This window comes from Condylura cristata, unplaced genomic scaffold (genome assembly GCF_000260355.1).
Source record: "Condylura cristata isolate star-nosed mole 26May11 unplaced genomic scaffold, ConCri1.0 scaffold00003, whole genome shotgun sequence".
Lineage (NCBI taxonomy): Eukaryota > Metazoa > Chordata > Mammalia > Eulipotyphla > Talpidae > Condylura > Condylura cristata.
The window spans coordinates 59736954-59751259 of NW_004567104.1; the positions used below are offsets into that span (position 1 = coordinate 59736954).

Below are 14306 nucleotides of genomic sequence, written 5' to 3' on the forward strand. Positions count from 1 at the left end.
CTGCTCCCGCCGCCCAGCCGCTGAGCGTCCGCCTCCACCGGCAGCTGCCGCGGGTGGAAGGACTTTAGAGGAGGGAAGGCGAGGAGGCGGGAGGGGAGGGGAGGAACGAACGCTGCTCGGAGTCTGCCCCCGGGAGGGCGGCGTGGGAGGGGGGCGGGGAGACGGAGGGTGCGCCGAGCCCTCTACCCCCCGACGCCCCACCCGCGGGGGCAGGGGGCGCCAGCCCGCGGGGCGGCGGGATGGGGTGCGGAGGGTGGCAGGAGAGCCCAGAGCCCTTGGGAGCGGAAATCAACAAAATCGGAGCCGAGTCCCCGGGTCAACTCCTTCGCCTGCTCCACCACCGCCGCCCCCACCTTCCCGCCTCGGGAGGGGATAGGTGGGCTGCAGCCTTCCGCTCCTCGCCTCGTCCCGTTTAATGGGCAGGTAATTTTCTCGGTGAGTGATTTCATGGAAGCCCTTCCTAATTATTCATCCCTCCGTCTGCCAGAGATGCACGCGCGTTCTGGAAAAAAAGACCATCCTCCAGGACCTAGGGCACAGCCTCATTACTCGTAAAAATCACACAAACACTCACTCCTCACCTTTTAACAAAATGTGTAGCTGAGCGGGAGGGAGAAAGGGAACGGAAAGAAATATATAACCACATTTTGAAGCCGAAAGATTGTGTGGGGTGCTTCTATGTCGTTGAAATGGACGAAGGGGCGGCAAGGGGGTACAGAAATCTCTGGCCTCTACGAGCTCATTTTACCAAGATCTATGGGCCCCTGAGGAATCCCGGGAGGAAGGTGGGAGGGAAGGGTGGCATCCCGTCTTAGGTTACTCTGTTGCCTTTTGACCCCTCAAAGAGGAGTTTGACGCAGGACTGGGTTGCAAGGGAGTTTTTCAGAAGCTGGTTAGTGGGGACCTTAGCGCTTACAGGGGGTACCCGAAGTATGTGTCCCCCCATCTTCGCCCCCCCCCCCCCCAGGCACCACTGGGGAAAATTACAGAAAACACAAGCTAGGGGAAGCAGAAAATACAGCTGAGCTAATGTAAGCACAAAAAAGAGCCGATTCCAGTCCAAAGATGACAAAACCTTGAAAATGAAGGCAGAACCCACAACTGAAAGCCATTCAGGACCGGGCGTGATTAAGGACAACCAGGTTATCAAAGGGATGTCAGTGTCCTCGGTGCCGCTGTGTGGCCGGTGTGGCCGGGCTCACGTGTGATCACAGGCTGGCTGGTAGCTGTTTGATGCTTGTTGAGGTGATTAGAAGGCGAGTTAGAGGAACTCACGCAGGTCTCCCAGCCGAGCCAGACGCTGGATGGTGAGGCTTTAGTTCCCCCTACTGGAAAATGTTAGGAAAGATTGAGGTCGTTGGAAGAACAGCCTTTTGTTTGGTGGGTGTGTTTTGGTATTGCCATTTAATTTTGCTCTCTCTTGCCTAAGATGGACCTGATATTGTGTATTTAGCAAAGAAATGATTAGTGACACTCGGCAATGAAGAAGTTCTTATGGCCCCTCAAGCGTGCCTGAAAATCATGCCAGTGAAATAGTTGTGCTAAAGGAAAAAAAATCCACTTTAGTGGGTTGACCTAGTAGGTGTAAGTCAAATCACTTGAATTCTCACAGTAATGCTTCTGAATGAATAATTGGTGATTTTATGTGAAAGAGGCTAAGTTCACTTGCATCCCACCTTCCCGAAAAGCCAAAGAGACTAAAGTAGGTAATTCTGTGGTTTAGGAAAGGCCCACAGCTCATTGGATCAGCATCTCTTTTATCTAACTATAATACTGGAAAAAAATCACTGACAATTCTTTAAAACTGTATTTTAAATATCTGGACTAAGTTAAAGTCTGAGATCACAAAGTCTACCTAATTTCACTACATAATGCATCACCCCCAAATCTCAAACATCCTTACATTCATGCAATAAAAATAGTCTGACAATCTTTCTAATAAAAGTAATGCAGAAATTAACACATCATGAAGGTTGCAGATTAAGATCAAAATAGACACTATATTAAGTTAGAACTCTAAAAGGAAGTTATTGCAACAGTTGACTTGGAAGAGTTTTCTCATTGGCTATACATAGATGATTTTTTTAAAGATTTATTTATGCATACAGAACTGGGGTACAGCCAGAGGTGCAGGGGCGGTGAGAGTATTCACCAGAGACAGAGTGGGGAGCAGAACAGTCTGAATGACAAAGTGCACTGCTGAAGGGAGCAGTGGTCCGGCAAGGAGAGGTCTGCCACTTGATGTGGATCACCTCAGGGCAAGCGGGGATCAAACTAGTGCTGAAGTGGCTTTAGCTTCTTAATGCTGTGCTTTAACCCACTGCGCCACCAGGTAGGGCTCAGATAGCTTTGATTTTACATTTGATAGACTAACCATTTATAGTTGCATTTTTCTTAAGTAATATATAAAAGAACTTAGAAGGAGAAAGGTTGAGTGTGAAAAGCAAGGGAGTTAGGCTTGAGGTAAATGGCCTACCACTTGCTGTTATCCTACAGAGCTGCAAAATGTTGCTTCATCTCTCAAAGAAAGTTGTTCTTGACCTCACACAGAAAAGGAGCTTATTTAAGGGGAATTTCTGGTTACATTTAGTTGGCACTTGGTGCCAACTATCATCAATTTACAATCATAATTAACCTACTAAAGGTGACAAAACCTGACAGTGATTGAGCATAATGCCACATTTTTACCATACATTACTTATATTATCAATATATAGTAAAGTCTAGAACAAAGGAATTTTGAAGTTCATGTTTTATGCTTTTTCTTGCAGATAAATTCATGAATCATGTTTACAAAGAGCACATTGTAAACAACTCCTTTTATATGAAATGTGATTGATGAAAACATGATTTTATGAGATTCACATACAAAGTGATGATTTAAGATTATGACTAAAAGAGGGGCTTCTCTGGTAGCACAGGCTTGAGGTCTCAGCACTATCAATCTGTCTGTCACCAACTTTGCAGCATGAGTTCCATCCCAGCCAGGGACCTAACCCACATATGGGCAGCAGACCTTTCCTATCTCACCCACAGCTTCCTTCAGCAGTATATTTCAGTAGTTCCACCTGTTCTGCTCCTCACTGTTTCTGTTGAATCCTCCCACCACCTGACACTCTGGCCTGTATTCTGGTTCTTGTATGCTATGTAAATGAAACAGATCTTAAAAAATAAATAGTATGTCAGTAACAGGAACATAAAAGGTGGCAGACAGAAATTTCATGAGAACACTATTATGTCTATAAGCAAAAAGGATACCACTTTCTAGAAAATTGGATGATTATCTGTTTAAAGAAATGTGTATATTTCAATAAAATATAACACACTTCTCTAATTTAAAATTTAACACACCTCTAAGACATCTAAGAAATACACTTCTCTAATGTTTAATTAAAAATTAAATCTTGAGGGCCCTCCCTGGTGGCGCAGCAGGTTAAAGCACTGCACTAAGAAGTTTAAACCACTTCCGCATGAGTTCGATCCCCGCCTGCCCCGAGGAGATCCACATGGCGAGGCAGACCTCTCCTGACCCGCCCGCTGCTCCCCTCAGCAGTGTACTTTGTCGATCTGCCTGTTCTGCTCCCACTCTGTCCCTGGTAAATCCTTTCACCCTCCACATCTCTGAACTGTACCCCAGTTCTGTATGAATAAATAAATAAATTTAAAAAAAAATTAAATCTTGAAACGGTGAGGGGAGAGAAGTGCATGGTGATGGTAATGGCACATGGGTGATTTGGTGATGGGAAGCCCATGGGGATTACAACTGAGATGGAAAAAGGCACAAAATGATGTAAAAATAAACTATTATATTATTTTAAAAAAAATTAAATCCTTAGGGCCCTCCATGGTGGCCAGTGTGTTGGAGTGCTACACTGTGAAGCTAAGCTAAATGGTGGCAACTGCTTCAGTGCAAGTTACATCCCCGCCCCAGAGGTGACCCACATGACACAGCAGACCTCTCCTGTCCATACTCACTGCTCCCCTCAGCAATGTACTTCATGGATCTGCCTATTCTGCTCCCCACTCTGTTTCTGGTGAAGCCTCTCACCACCCCTGCACCTCTGGCCTGTACCCTATTACTGTATGCATAAATAAATAAAATCTTTAAAAAAATTAAATCCTGAACATTCTGAAGTTGGATATGCAATTTTCACAATGCTTTAACTAAAAAAATAAATTTTCCAGGTATTCATTAATATTAAAAGGTAAATAAAGCTTAGAAGAATAAAGCCCCAACACCAAATCAGAGATTTAATAAACAAATGGCCAGTGGTCACTTGGCTTCAGTATCTTTTCAAATATGAATTATTTTTCTTTTCCAAACAGCAGCTAATTGAGAAATGCACATGCAAGTCAAGGCTCCTTTTATGTAAAACCTGGAATGGTGTTATTATGTACTCAAAATGTGCCTATCAGATAAATATACATTTTAATACATATAAAGCAGACAGTGTATAAGATACTATAATTTACCCTAATTTGGGTAAAGTGATCAGATGGCCTTCTTTGTGATTCCATTTCTAAGTTGTCATTCATGGAGGACCATAAAATACTCATCTGAAGGCAATGTGTACAATATGAGAAATAAAATTTTAAGTATTTATTTCCCATATCAGCTTTTTCAAGGATGTGCTATAAAATGAAAAGCCTTAATTCACTGTTTCTACTCCTTCAAATATGCTTCTGCTAACAAATGCAAGTTCAGATAAACAGGCAAATCAAAGGTCTGATCCATGCTAATCAGTTTAAAACTACTTCACCATGTGGTCATCCCTTGTGTCTTTTTTTTTTTCTTTTGGTCTTTTTTAAATATGTATTATTTAATTCCCATGAGAATCTAATATAATTGAACTTAATCCCATTTTACAGACGTGGATAAGAAAGATTAGGTATCTGAGACTAATAAAAGATGCAATTTTACCACAAAATCTGTGCCAAGGGTTAGGCTATGTTTCCTGGGATTAATTTGAGATATATTACAAATAACAGAAATACAATAACTTACAATAAGTTGATTTGATTGAGATTTTTTAAGAAAACCTCTGGTAGTGAAATACAACACAGAATTTTGTGATCAGTTTTTGTCTTCAAAATTGAAGAGTCCTTTAAAAGTCAAGCACCATCATTTGTTACTTGTTCAGTTTCAATTATTCTCTATATTGTAAGATTGTCTCCCCACGCTATTTGGAAATATCACATTTAGATGATATGTATGGCTTTTTATCTATAAAAGGACACATGGCAATTAAAATAAAGCATTAGACATCCAGGTCAGAGAAGAATGACTCATTGGCTTCTACATTATTTTTTGCCAGTACACTCCATGTCACTCAAATGATTTGAGAGCCAAGATTAATTGTACATTGTGGGTTTTTTTGAAATATGTTCTAAGTATCTGACTTCAATCAATTAGCTTTCAAATATTCACTAATACTTTTCTACACATAATAAGTCTGTCTATCTAAGTATCTATCTATGATTAGTGCTTTTGGTTAATTACATGAAGTTATTACTATATTTCAGTTTAAGATCTGGAATTTAAGACAGAAATATTTCAAACAAGTAGAGGGCTTGCCATCAAATATGTCACCTGTGTTGAAAGAGGATTTTTCTCTCTTTAGAATTAAAACTAATTTAGATAATCAATTTTAACCTAGAATGAAAAGTTGCATGACAGCTTCAAATGCAACATAGATTCTGAAAGAACAAACCAGCACTGCAACATGCACTATTAAAACAAAGTTTCTCTAAGTATTCAGAATTTCTCTATGCTGTGCATACCTTAAAATTTGGGATTTTATAAAACATGGAAGTATTTCACATCCATGAGATTTTATATTCCTAAGGTAAGTACTATTGATAAGACTGACCATATCCCTGCCCCCAATCCTTTCATTTTAGTAATGGATGAAACTTCAGCCTCTGCCAAAAGAAACTCTTCAGTAGCAAAAGTGGTAACCTCTCATCTAGATTAAGGAAGTGTTTTTACAAAATAAGCAAGTTGACAACTTCACAAAAATATAAATTGTCTACAAAATGCAATTGTTATCTACATTGCCAATTACCAAAACAGGCTCGATTTCCTAAATACCTGGGTACTTTTTTTGCTCAGTATTAACTAGCTCTATTTAAAGTCCTCAAGTTCTTATTTTAGTTTATAGCCTAATTTCAACGATATTAAATAATGCATTTTGTGCTATTTTTAAACCACAATAACATGAACTCAAGAAAATCCCTTTGATTCTTTGCCAAATGATTCCAAGTCCATCTGCTCCAATCTGGGCTTCGTATAATTGAATTTTAGCAATGCATAACTGTAATCATAATGGGATTCTTTTTTTTTTTAATCTCAAGCAGAATGTTTGTTATTCTTAAAAGGAGGAATTCTTAAAGATTCAGGGGAAGACTCATTTTACATACATATATATATAGAGAGAGAGAAAGAGAGAGAGAGAGAAAACGAGATGTCCCAGGTTTTTATAGATATAGAATCACTGAGTTTCGAGTTGTCTTTTAGGTATATTTCATAATGTAGTCTTAAATTAGAAAGAAGTTGCTTGTTCTACTTTATAATAATATCGTGGAATTAATCCAAGGGCACATGTAATCCAATTGAACTGCCTATGGTCTATCATATAGAACTAATCTGACTGAGAACAAATTCTGATTTTCTTCCAGTGTCCAAATTATCTTATTTGTGCCTGATAAAATAACTTCTGACTGCCTGTGGAGTATTTATGACAGGTATTTATGGCAAATACCTGGTTTTCAATTGTTTGGTACCAGCAGGGTGTCTAGGAAATGATATAATTTTGCTGGGGAAAAAAAAAATAAAAGCTATGTATACACGTTATCCTCCTTAAGTGATAAAGTGAAATACATTGAAGAAATTGCCATGGGCCAAGGCTGTAGACAAATCTGCAAATGAAGGAATCATATAAAATACTTCATTCAAAATATTCCAATTTTACTGAAATATGCCTCTCAAGCAGTTTTGATTAATTCATCTTTTACAAAGTAGAAAGTTGTATAGAGGTTGGTGATTTTTGTTCTCTAAGCCACTTTGGCTCACCCATATTATATATATTATATAATAATATTCCATAATAATATTATATAATAATATTAATGCAGAGGAATGAGGAAACAAAATGGTTAAGATGGAAAATTGTTTTGTTTTGTTTTGTTTTGATCATTGGATCCAAGTTATATACCGCCATGGTATTGATTTGGTTTTATTTTTTAAATATTTGACTTATTTCAATGACTAGTTTCTTACACTTAGTAGGAATATAAAATGTAATATATCTGTGCACTGCATTGGATATAAGAAAGACTGGGCATCTAGTATAATTTTAACTTTTAGCAATTCAGAGAAACGTTTTGCCAAATATCTTCCTTCTCACTTTCCTAAGACTACACCTCTGTGCTTGTTTCTGTCAGTGATCTGGCCAATATGAGTGCTTGAAGTGCTGATTGATATAGACAGGGTCAGTGAGGATTTTGTAGTGTGATGAGCACTGAATATTTTCTAAACTTTTCTCCGTACCTTACTTAAATCCAGGTTATGACTAATCTGCTTTTTTTTTTCTCCCTTCTCCATTTCCCGCCAAACACAGTTATTAAAAAGCTATCATATCACATATATGGAGGAATGTTTTTATAGGGTTTCTGGTAGTTCATCTCGAAGCTTTTTCTGAATCATTTAAATCATCAAAAAGTTGAAAATGTACTTTATTTTAAAGACTTCTAGACATTCTGCAATACTATTAAGTCAGCCATTCACTTGTCATCAGGGAAATTTGAGGCTTCTCAAGTCTAAGTGAAACGAGCCACTTTTCTACTTCACGATACCTGTGAGAGCACGGATAATAAAGGAATGTCTATATGGGGGAAGGAGAGAGCTTACTAGCTAAAAACTGAACTCTAAGACAAAGATAAAGCTGCCTACTCACACAGGCATTTAGAAGCTTCACTTAAAAGGCTTGGCATAATGTACAATTAAATTGGTTTCCAACCTGTAGGTTTCTTGGAATGTGCTAATGAATCTACATCATGGTGATAGAGAAAACACAGTTAACTGGAATCATTTTCTTTCCTTATTCAACAAAGAGCTTGGCCAAATCTTCCAGCCCCTCTTGTGGTTACTTTGCTTCATGTGACAGAGTTTTGCCCCATGGGAGAGAGACACTGCCAGGCCTGACCTATGAGGTACCACTCACATATCCCTGATACACTCACTGTTCTGTTACTCACTGGCTAGCAAATCCTTCATAAAACACCAAGTCACCAGATGAAGTAAATAATCTTTCAAATGAACATGCAGAACAGATCATCTCCCTCTTTCCCAAATGCTTTCCTCTGTGAGTTGATGAATATATGACATCAGATGTCATCATACATTATGATACATGTCTATACTGGGTTATGTAGAGTAACACGGGTTCAGGTTGTTCTAGAACCTCAAAATGCAATGGTACTTGGAAATAGCTCTTTCCAAGTGTGATCAAGTTAAAATGAGAGTGCCAAATCCTAACCACTAGACCACAGGGAGCTAGCTTAAAATGAGGCCTAATTCAATAACTAGTGCCCCCCATTAAGAAGAAGGAAATATGGATACAGGCTTGAAAAGCATAGGGAGAAGTTAGATGTGTAAAGACAATGGTAGAGATTAGACCTCTGGAGTTGGATTGGATTGTAGTTAATGCTGCCACCTGCTAAGGAATGGCTGGACCACCTGACTCTGGAAAAAAGGGTTACAAAGTATTCTTTCCTCAAGTCTTGGGAGGAAATATCACCCTGCCAACACATTGCTGTTCTAGCCTTTGGGATTGTAAACAAATAAATTTCTGTTGTTTAAAGTCACTGGGATTGTAGTTCTTTGTTATGACAATCCTAGAAAATTGATATAACTATTTGGAAATTTAAAAAAAATGAGGAAATAACTTCTAACTTATAAATTGGTAGAAGTCTTGGAAAATAGCATTAATATGAATTATAAATTTAATTAAATAAAAAGCATCATATACATACATACACTTAAAGTGATATATCTAAATACAAAGAAAATGAATGCAAGAAAAGTTAAAATTTTAAAAGTTTAGATGAACCAGTTTAATATTTCAGAGCTGAATGGTATTTTTAATATCCTCTATTATAATCTGATTATATAACTTAAGGTTATGAGAGCAATTCAATTAATAACAACTTATTTGTCAATCTGTAAAGTTGAAAATAATTTAACCAGGACAGTTTCAAAATTTAGATATTGCCTTTTGTTAAATGTTATTGCAATTGCCATATTTTCCAATTAAAAATTAGTTATGTGCTTATTTAGAACCTTTGACAATTTTTGCGTAATTAAAGATCATAGTGAAATTTAAAAAAATTATATCTTGAAGATATTAGAAGAAACAATATCTAAATAAAAATATATTTTTGCATTTTGTGGGGGTGGAGTGGGGAATGGGATCAAAAACCCGGGGGGGGGGGGCTGGTAAGGGAGGAATGTGCACGGGACTATGGTGATGGCACCCCGGTGACTCGGTGATGGGAAACCCACGGGGATTACAATTGAGATGAAAAAAAAAAAAATGTACAAAATGATGTAAAAATAAACTATATAAAAACTATATAAAAAATGTCTCTTTGTGGAAATATTAACTAAAAGGATTCAGTTCTGTTTTTACTGATGTTCATTACAGAACGCCTCTTGCAAAATGTAGTGAAGGTTATCGCGGAACCAGATGTACACGGCTGCTATGCCAGTGAATAGACTGAAATTATTTTCTCTCGAAATATTTTAATATAGTCTTAAGAAGAACGTTGAACTCTCATCTTTTTTATAGATTTTCTGTTTTTAAATTAAAAATATTACCCAAGTCCATCTCTCCCTTCAGTTATTCAATTAAAAAATATACATGAGGCCCTCCCTGGTGGCGCAGCGGGTTAAAGCACAGCACTGAGAATTTAAAGCCGCTTCCACATGAGTTCGATTCCCGCCTGCCCCGGAGGTGACCACATGGTGTGGCAGACCTCTCCTGACCCGCCCTCTGCTCCCCTCAGCAGTGTACTTCGTTGATCTGCCTGTTCTGTTCCCCACTCTGTCTCTGGTGAAACCTCTCACCGCCCCTGAGCCTCTGGCCGGTACCCCAGTTCTGTATGCACAAATAAATAAATCTTGAAAAAAAAAAATATACATGAAACAATATACTCTCCAAACATAAGAGCCCCACAAATTACTGAACATGTAGCTATCTCAGCTATTGTATGTTAGTGTATGTTAGTCCAACAGAAGTCATCTAATTACCATTAATTATTAATAAGCAGTGATAAACCTAACAGACAATATATTGTGCTCTTAAACCAACTCAAAAGAATATAGTCTCATCAGACTGTTACTTTCTGTCTTAAATAGTATCCATAATAAAAATTCAATTTTATCACAAGTTGTGTTTATACATGAAATCTAGACCTACGGAACAAAACATTCCACAAACTTCAATCCCCTGCATAGTAGCATGGGGCCAAAGTTGGAGGAAAAGAAGTCTTACATGCGTAGAACCAGGAAAAAGTGGTAAGAGAACATTATCAGATGGTTCGCTAATATTTTTGAAGGACTTAGATCAAAAAAAGATTATTCAGTATGAACTACAAAAAATTGAGATACTGAGAAATTAGGCACCTTCAACAAGAGTGCAAACATCAAGGAGCACATTGAGTCATGATGGCTTCCATTTCTCCCCACAATTTTTCTGGATGAAGAGAGGGAGGGGGGAGCATTTTTTTAACTTTCAAAAAGCAGTGGATATTAGTAAACAGGGGATTACAGGAGTGGTTTCTTATTTAGGTGCCTCAACTGGTTATGAAGAAGAGTAAGTTGAATGCAATGGAAGGACAGGGAGGCTGAGGTGGGAAGAGGACAGCAGGAAAGGAAGGAAGGGAGGGGAGATGGGAGAGCTTGCTCCGTTTCACTAAAATACTAGAGAAAGTCAAGTGAGCTGATGTTCTTTGGGCTTCTGGTAGCTCTTCACAGTATCAAGTATTCATTTGGTTTCTTTCTACCCACTTCACTTTTGTCTTGAGGAGATGTGTGCTCATTAGTTCACACCACAGAATTTTTGAGCCTGCTTAGCTTCCATCTCCTCCCCCACCTAATTCAAATGCTAAGTGGATCTGAGAGCAGTACTTGACTACACCCTTTCTAGGGTTCTGAGCTTGTCTCTCCCTGATCCTCAGGCGATCTCTCAGTGCTTAACAGAGGAACTACTGTAGTAGTTCAATAACACACCATGGGGACATAAATGGGAGAAAGGCTGTTTGTAACGGTTTTTGTCACACTGTAGGATTTCCTCCACCAAAATGTTCAGACAGGCTTTTCCTTCATTGTTTCCAGGTTTATGTTTTTTGTTTTTGTTTTTGTTTTTGTTTTTTCCTCTAGGTTTCTCCTTGGCATGTGGAGCTGAGGTCAACAGAGGTTCTATGGGCCTGGAGTGAAACTGCTACCAAATATTCTTCAAGAATGCAGCTTACCCAGATGTAGGGTCATCTCCACAAATAACCTTTTTATCAGAGAAACTTATCTTAAGGCAGGGCAAACATGTAGAGGCAAGGCTTTGTCTTATGGATTCACTGCCTCCCTATCAGATGTGCCCCATTTCTCTTCTTCATGCCCCAGGTGCTCCCTGATCCCATCCCTAAGCCCAGCAGAAGTCAGCCTATCACCATAATCAGTAGCAAGTAGTGGGCAATGCAGTATACACACCTACACACACACAGGATATAAACCTTCAGTTTTCCCCAATATTTTTTAATTCAGAATTCTTCAAATGTATATAGCTAAATTTTGCCCCTATTAATTAGTCTGTCCAGTCCAAAACTAACCCAGAGGGGTGGGGGAATTATCCCCAGGGCCCCGACAAAATATTGAGTTAAAACAACTCTGTGTACACTGTAGCAGGTTTCTATTCAGACTTTGTTGTACCTGTACTGTGCAATTTACTTTTGCTTCTGTGTAAGGTCTTTGGATGTCCAGTCTAGTAATGTCTGTGTGTGCTTTTGCATGAACTTTGGAACTACTAGTCTAGCAATTTAATATTGGCCTCTCTCATATATGTGATGCCAGCTCCCTGGAGATGTCACTGTCTGAGTGTTTGGGCCATCAGCCTCACAAGGAGCAAACTGCATTAGGGTTTCAGGGGAAATTCTCCTACCTGTTTTCTTCAGACTGAGATTTCTTTTTGTAATATGATGTTGTCATCACTATTGTCATCAGAAAGACATATAAGGGGATTATAACATTATTGTTTGTCGGACTTCTATATTAATTTTCCTTGAAATAGTACTGTCTCAACTGAGGAATAGAATTATATTGTGCCTTGTCTCCAGAAATGCTTTTAAATTAAAATTGATGTTTGAGATCCCTGACGTTTCACTGCTGATGTAATTTAGTTTTCTATCTGAATGTTTGATAAGTAGCTGTGTAACTCTTTCCTTCTGATTACAAATCCATTAACCGCTCCCCAAACGTGACTGCTTTATAACAGTATTTCATATAAGAAAAAGACAATAATATTTTGGCGTTAAAAGGCATACACCTGCTTGCAGATAGTTTTCAGTGGCATGAGAAGCTGCAATGTTTGAAATAAAGAAAGTGCAGGAGGGAAGAGTGTCATTTGTTCAGCTCACTTAACAATTTTTTTTTTAAAGATTTGTTTATTCATACAGAACTGGGGTACAGGCCAGAGATGTGGAGGAGGTGTGAGGATGCACCAGAGAAGAGCTGGAAGCAGACAGATTGATGAAGTACACTGCTGAGGGGAGCAGCGGGCGGGCAGGAGAGGTCTGCCTCGCCATGTGGTTACCTCCGGGGCAGGCGGGGATTGAACTCATGGGCAAGTGGCTTAAGCTTCTTAGTGCTGTGCTTTAACCCGCTGCGCCACCAGGGAGGGCCCAGAATGTCCCTTCTTAAGAGGAATCGTCATTAAGGAGTCACTCATTCAACTCTAATGTTGTAGATAAAGAAAATATATCCAGAAAGACAAGGTGAGTTTCTGAGACAATGTGAGTTTCTTAGACAATGTCTGAGTTTCTGACAATGTGAGTATTCCTGCGATAGCGTGGCATGTAACAGCATACACCAATAAAAATTTGTTAAGTGAGGCCCTCCCTGGTGGCGCAGCAGGTTAAAGCACAGCACTAAGAAGCTTAAGCCACTTCTGCATGAGTTCGATTTCTGCCTGTCCCGGAGGTGACCACATGGCTCAACAGACCTCTCCTGGCCCGCCCACTGCTCCCCTCGGCATTGTACTTCGTAGATCTGCCTGTTCTGCTTCCCACTCTGTCTCTGGTGAATCCTCTCACCCTCCGCATCTCTGGCCTGTACCCCAGTTCTGTATGCACAAATAAATAAATCTTAAAAAAAAAAAAAAAAGGGACGTTCTGTAACTAATTCTGCTCATGTAAGGACATTTTCAAGGATTTCAGCTCTTGTATACAATATCCGGGCCTGACTCCTGTCCAGGAAGGATGGCTTTCAGATTCAGATTCTGTGAAATGCAGTTACTTCATAAACAGTGATATGAATTAGTGGTTATTTTGATTATCTTTTATTGGCACATCTGGTCTAAACTGTTATGCTTGTACTTATGTGAAGCCATCAGTCGTAAGTTGTTCTTCAGGGCCAAGTATAGATTTGAAAGACATGACTGCTCCATCTGTTACAATACATATTACAACGCTGACCAGACTTATTCTAACATCGCAGACCTCTATTTTATTTCAATAAGGAGGATATTAGCATCACGGATACAACAGCATATAATGCTGCCGATATGAATTCTACAAAGGTCAGAATATATCCCTTGAGACCGAGTGACCTATATAGAGTCCATAGAGCTATATTATAATCCTATAGGACTAAAGAAAATTATACAAGCTTTCATGATTAAAACAAACAAACAAACAAACAAAACAGACAAGAAACTAAGTCTATGAGCATATATACTTCATGTTCAGAGACCTTTTTACTATGATCATTCAGTGTTGACTGCTGCATTGATAGTGAAGATAATTTGGGCCACGGGTGGTAGGTATGATATAAAAATATACATTTATAAATGTTTAAACCTATAACCCCCAAAGACACAGCAATATACAAACTTTATCTCAATAAACATACTCTTTTAAAAGATTTATTTATACATTCATGTAGAACTGGGGTACAGGCCAGAGATGCAGAGGGTGAGAGGATTCACCAGAGACAGAGTGGGGAGCAGAACAGGCAGATCGACAAAGTACACTGCTGA

The 14306-nt window shown here is 39.0% G+C and overlaps 1 protein-coding gene across 8 annotated transcripts in view; it reads right to left on the reverse strand.

Moving 5' to 3' along the window:
• ROBO2 (roundabout, axon guidance receptor, homolog 2 (Drosophila)) overlaps positions 1-14306 on the reverse strand; it is a 1357399-nt gene that overhangs the window by 520322 nt on the left and 822771 nt on the right. The gene's annotated exons all lie outside the window — the stretch shown is intronic.